Source organism: Scylla paramamosain, chromosome 9, assembly GCF_035594125.1.
Source record: "Scylla paramamosain isolate STU-SP2022 chromosome 9, ASM3559412v1, whole genome shotgun sequence".
Taxonomy (NCBI): Eukaryota; Metazoa; Arthropoda; class Malacostraca; order Decapoda; family Portunidae; genus Scylla; species Scylla paramamosain.
In genome coordinates this window covers 20,676,175-20,682,500 of record NC_087159.1, presented here as the reverse complement: position 1 = coordinate 20,682,500, position 6,326 = coordinate 20,676,175, and the positions used below count along the sequence as shown (strand labels likewise).

The 6,326-nt window shown below is 37.1% G+C and overlaps 2 protein-coding genes across 14 annotated transcripts in view; one reads left to right on the top strand and one right to left on the bottom strand.

Moving 5' to 3' along the window:
* The window catches only part of LOC135103708 (uncharacterized), a 254,425-nt gene extending 253,344 nt beyond the window's left edge, over window positions 1-1,081 (bottom strand). For 9 of the 13 annotated variants that reach the window (XM_064010310.1, XM_064010309.1, XM_064010308.1 and 6 more), the window contains exon 1: window positions 898-1,079. The gene's annotated coding sequence lies outside the window, so the exon portion shown is untranslated. Of the gene's footprint in view, window positions 1-897 lie in introns of all 13 variants that reach the window. The other 4 variants (XM_064010312.1, XM_064010320.1, XM_064010321.1 and 1 more) reach the window with 2 other exon arrangements.
* A 2,803-nt stretch (window positions 1,082-3,884) lies between these two features.
* Window positions 3,885-6,326, top strand: part of LOC135103707 (cytosolic 10-formyltetrahydrofolate dehydrogenase-like) — a 196,992-nt gene continuing 194,550 nt past the window's right edge. Inside the window, exon 1 of the mRNA XM_064010307.1 lies at window positions 3,885-4,041. The gene's annotated coding sequence lies outside the window, so the exon portion shown is untranslated. The remainder of the gene's footprint in view (window positions 4,042-6,326) is intronic.

The window sequence follows — 6,326 nt, the reverse complement described above, 5'->3', positions numbered from 1 at the left end:
CAAGCGTTATTCGTAAAACCGATGAATGAAATCAATTGATATATATGTCAGCATCATGTCCCCTTCCCCTTGTCAATCATACTCCACGCTATTCCCCACTGAAGATTATTAACCTAATCCCCCTCCCACTCTCCGATACATCAAAAGATTTATCATTCCCTCGAATACTCTTGGAATCGTATAAACCTTGTTCCGCAATCATTAAATCAACCACTGGGAAGCTATACGCAATGTTAAATTTAATAGCACAAAATAAAGCCTCAATTTTTCCTCTCTGGGAAGTCTTGCACCTGAGCAACATTAAGGGAATACATTTCATCAACCCTACAGGAAAAGTAGTTCCCATGAAAATATTGTCATCCTAGATTTAGTACATAAAAACTTCCGACTAGCAAATATCAATTTAACATTTGATTAATCATGATGAATGATAGATACTTGGTCTGTACACACAGATTTCTCAATTTGAGAGGGGATAAGATGCATAAACACCCAACCCCAGCGGCCGCCGCATAGTCAATGGTTCGCTCTGCAAATTCGGAAGGACTCTAGCCTCGCCCAGCCTCCATATTGCCTTCCCCTACGTTGCCAAGTCTCCAATTGCAGTCTCACATTACCCTCAATTTACAGATGAACCAGACAACGCCGAGTAGTGCTAGCATTTAAAAAGTATATACACCAGCCTATTTTATGATCTTTTCGTAACATCACCAACTACAGACTAAAGACAAGCGTTCTACTACTGTTTTACTTTAATTACAATCACTATCGCCAGCCTCTCTCAGTCTTCTACCATGGCGCCTCAGAGACCACTGAACGAGGCTAGCAGCTCGTCTCCCTCACCTGTCATACGCACTAGCCACGCCCCCCCCACTAGTCCAAGAGGCTCGTCCTCACCTTGCTAGATGATCCTTTGCGTGGAAATAATATATCCTTCCTTGGGGTTCGAGGAAATGGGTAGCTATTCACACTTGCCGTATCTGGGTGTCACCAGTCAGCCATTACTACCGGAGGGGCCGTGCAAGGCGCGAGCAGCTTTGTCTCCCATTGGTTCCCATGGCCTCCAGGTGTAGAGGCGCGAGCTTCGAATTTAAGGACGTTAACTTTAATCACGTACCGCTTTTAACTATCTTACCTTGATTTTAAGCTTTAGTCTTAAATTACTTGAATCTCTTCATCACTTTACACATTAAAAAAAAAATGCTTAAGAAATATTCAATAATCATTTGAATTCGTTAAGATTATTCTCAATAGCTATCATAAAAACATAAGATAAAAACTGCCGTCAGACCTTCACCCTGCAATCCCTGTATCAAACATACTTATCTATTTCAAACCGTTGTTTTTATCCATAACTATGTCTTATCTTTTAAAAGCTCCCTTATGACTGCACTAACAACTGAGTCAATTTAATTTACCTATTTGCTTATCTGCTAAGGCACACTTATCATGAGCTTAGAGAGAGAGAGAGAGAGAGAGAGAGAGAGAGAGAGAGAGAGAGAGAGAGAGATTCATGACAGATGTGTGGTTTTCAAACAGATAAATGGTATAAACTCAGGGTTGTTAGTGCCGAGTTAGTTCCAGAAAAAAAAAAAAAAACATAAGTAAAATAACACGGAAAATATTCAACATGTTAACGAATATTATAGTGGCGTTTACTGATTTAAATGAAGAGATGAAGATAACTGCTTAATTTTGTTCTGTATGTACTTGGTTCAAGCCTCGAATATGCAGTAATAGTACGGTCAGCTAATGAGAAAAATCTGCTGGAAAGAGTATAGAAAACGATTGAAGTGGTACGTAACTTGAAACTTCTATCATGAATAAAAGATTGTTTATGCTGAAACTCCTAACATTAGAAATGAGAAGGGAATGATATACACGACAGAGAAGACGTGCGTGTGTGGAAGGAAAGGGACACGAGGAGACAAAAAAAGGAAAACTGTAAAAGGATCACTTAAAGGAGATATTAAGGAACATAGCCTTCCTCACTAAAACTTAGAGGTCTGTGAAAAAAAAATAAAAATAAAATAAAAATCTGGATGAGAAAATCATCCACACAAGACGTTTCCATCAAGGGAAAAGTTGGTTACCATAAGAAAAACAGGATACTGTGAACATGGTTCTTTTCCATGTATATCATTACACTACTACTACACACACACACACACACACACTATTATTGATATTATATTATCATGTCCCTCTCTCCTCATTTATTTTCAACTCTCGGTCTGATTTTAAATTAACAAATAGTAGATAAATAAATAAATGTATTAATTATATATATATATATATATATATATATATATATATATATATATATATATATATATATATATATATATATATATATATATATATATATATATATATATATATATATATATAGTTTAGAAGTTACAGGATATTTTAAAATCCACGTGCTAAGAATTGACGAGAAGGATGGGAGGGGAAGGGCAGAGAGGGCATCAGTGGTGGGTGTTGGCATCATGAGGATGTTACTTGATAAGGCATCAAGGTTTTCATAAATAAAGATATAATTAAATTCAAGGGAGCAGTGAATCGTTGTAGCAAATAATAACTAAAACATAACGAATGCCATATGGCAACAGCGATCAGCTGGACGTTGCGGGACTCCCCAGCTACTTGCCATTGATGACCGTTCATATTCATGTCTATAATGTAATTTCTAAACTGGCGTTAAAAGCATTTGACCATAGAATATTTCCAAGTTAAAATGAATTGCTCTCTAATTTCTGAGAATGTATGACTTTTCTTCCGAGACACCCTGTATATGATTATGTATACAATACAGGGTGGTACATAACTTTTTACTAGAGGAGTACAAAAGAACATATATTACAAAATAGTGTAGTACATTGAATTATTGCTGAAGCAATAGAAAATCTAAACTATGGCGTTAAAATCATCTGATCATAGAATATTTCCTAGTTAGAATGAATTGCTCTTTAATTTCTGAGAATATATGACTATATTTAATGTAGAAACCCTGCGCTTCTCGCATAGCTTGTAATCTTGAAGGGTATGATCGGAGTAGCGACTAAGATTCTCCAACACATCTTGCAGATGTCTCACAAACTTCTCGTTTGAATACCAATCAACATCACGTTCTTGGAGCATTGTCGTAGAGAAAACACACTCCTCCACGACAGTGTTCTATGCTTTCGTGCAAATGAGACGCAAGATCTGATGAAAGGCTCTGGGTTTGATTTCTTCGATCGAACTGAATGGCCTGGAAATTCACCAGACTTAAGCCCCGCTGAGCACGCTGGAGCATTCCTGAAGGACAGAGTGGAGGCTAAGATGATCCAAGAAAATTATACTAATCGGTATTCAAAAGAGAAACTTGTGAGACACCTGCAAGATGTGTTAGAGGATCTTGAGTTTGACAAATTTCGTTGAGTCGCTACTCCGATTATATCCTTCAAGCTTGCGAGCTGTGAGAGAAGCGCGAGGCTTTCACACTAATGTACTACACTATTCTGTAACACTACCTACATGTTTTCTTTGTAGACCATAGCAAAAGGTTATGTACCACCCTGTGTGTGTGTGTGTGTGTGTGTGTGTGTTAACCAATCGAATAGCTTGAAATCCTGCCACACCCTCTCAGAATGCCAGCCTGTGATCCGTGTCCACCAATCATGACTGAATAGTGACTTACCATCAACCAATCCCATGAGAGACTGTGAGGAACCCACACTTTGGTGATATATACACGTGTTTCGTTCGTCTCATAATTGTTTATACTTTGTTCTAGCGCATTTATATAATATTTTATAAAAACAATATTATTATTTTTCATTTAGTGAAACCGCAGTCTACTACAAATTCTGTGCGTAGCGAAAAATGTAGCTTTGTTAAGAATATGCTGATGAATTTAGCAGAAAATGAACGTTAGTGAGTGAACGAAGTCGCTGAAGTTGAGGAGCACGTGATCACACAAGTTAGATTTATTTGACCGTTGTCTGTCTAGTGACTACTGCAGCAGCACCGAAAGCTACCAGACACCAAGTCATAGTAAGCCCCTTCACTAGTATTTACATAGTTTTTGAAAAGACACTATTTAATCTAGATTTAGTTTTTTATGATACTTGCATATTGCTTGGTTAGCTCTCACGAATCCATTCACTGAACTGCCTGTATATTATTCACATGATTGTCACACACACACACACACACAAATTATCAAGTATCTTGGGACATTTATTAGCAGTTAGAAATATATTTCTTATAACATTCATGAGGAAAATTGACTCGATAGGCGACGTTTTGAGATATGCTGTATGTCGGAAAAATACAGCCCTGTTACTGTATATCACATAGCTAAAAGCGGGTCCCGTTATGTAAGCATTTGCTACATGAAAAACCGATAAAGTCGGTAAACTAAGGACAGAGATGCATATATACAAACATTGGAAATCTGATTGTATGAGGATACTAGTGACGGTAATAGCCAAGCACGTTCAAAATGCACTCATGCTGCACCCTTCAGCTGTCGAATCTGAGTCGTATGGTAATATACGATTATCCATATGCACAGAGACGAGTTTGTGAGCACATTTGAGAGAAACACTCACTCCTTTTCTGTTCTTTGCATGCAATAACTTTCCTCCATACCATTCTTAATTCAGCATCAGCTAGGATTGGAAGTTCGCTCGCATATCTATGCAAATGCAAGTTTGCTGTATTTACAATACAGGGTACTGTACTGAAACCGGCAGGTTTCAGCCAAAATCATGTACACAGTCGAGAGGAGCCGCTGCCTCGCTGCATCAGAAAATAAACATTCAACATGGAATTCTCCTTCGACGAGTTGGTTGCTATAGTTGTGATTTTGCTGTGTTTGAAGAAAAAAAAAAAACAAAAGAAAAAATGATTGTGGACTCGTTCCTGGGTCCATATAACCTTGCAGGCTGTGGTGCTCATGATGCCTTCTGGCACACATATGTTGGGCCGCTGGCTTTCTCAGTGACAATGTGAAGGCGGGTTTATACGGGGCTGTTTTTCCAGCCGCTGGCCCGCTGCATAAAAAAAAAAAAAAAAAAAAAAAAATCGAAAGAAGAAATTATTGTGGACTCGTTCCAGCCTTGCAGACCGTGGTGCTCATAATGCCTTCTGGTACATACATGCTGGGCCACTGGCTTCTTCACTATGACGATGTAAACAAACCAATTCCTTGTCTATTTTCAAAAAAAAAAAAAAAATAAATAAATAAATAAAAAAAAAAAAAAAAAAAAAAAAATATATATATATATATATATATATATATATATATATATATATATATATATATATATATATATATATATATATAAAAATTTAAATATATTATTTATTTATTGTATATAATGGTGCAGTCAATGGTTATTACTAGAACGCTTTCTAACAATATTCTTTCTATTTTCAATTTTATATTAATGTTCTCATTTGACCCTGGACTAATGCCGGGAAGGCAGCCGATCAGACTGTCAGAGCGGTTTCCCGGCTGGTCCGGCAAATCCGGGCTGCATTTCACTCTCGGTTGCATATTCCCGGCTAAAAGCAGCCGCGAATTGCCGCGTGTAAAACCCCCTTTAGCTGCTACAGAAGTGTATTCTGAGAGATTGATGCATTAGTTAGCGTTATTGTATAATTTCGCTTAAAAAAATATCTGAAGGAGTCACGGAATGTTTCGTTATATCATTTACTGTACAAGTGTTATGGAATGAATTAGTGTGTGTGTGTGTGTGTGTGTGTGTGTGTGTGTGTGTGTATATATATATATATATATATATATATATATATATATATATATATATATATATATATATATATATATATATATATATATATATATATATATATATATATATATATATATATATATATATATATATATATATATAATTCCTCTATGAAAAAAAAAAAAAAATTCTCCACGGAGCAATCGTCTACAGCTCCTCTTGTATACAACTTCTCACATCCACTGATTGTTGTCCTAGGCGTGAAGCAATCTGAGTAGAAGCAGCACCATGCTACCCGCGCCAATCACAAGCGTGAAGTAACGCGACTCTGTACTGCTGACATATCTTCGCCTAAACACAGCTTTCATTGTTTGCTCTGCAGGCCGCTTTCTTAACAACACACACACACACACACACACACACACACACAGGTTGCTGAGGAACAACAATACACACACACACACACACACACACACACATACGTACATACAGGCTGCTGGTCAACGGATAACAACATGGCAAGATTCTCGGAGACGTAGTTTAATTATCAGATAGGCACTTTGGTCATTATAAAGGTGG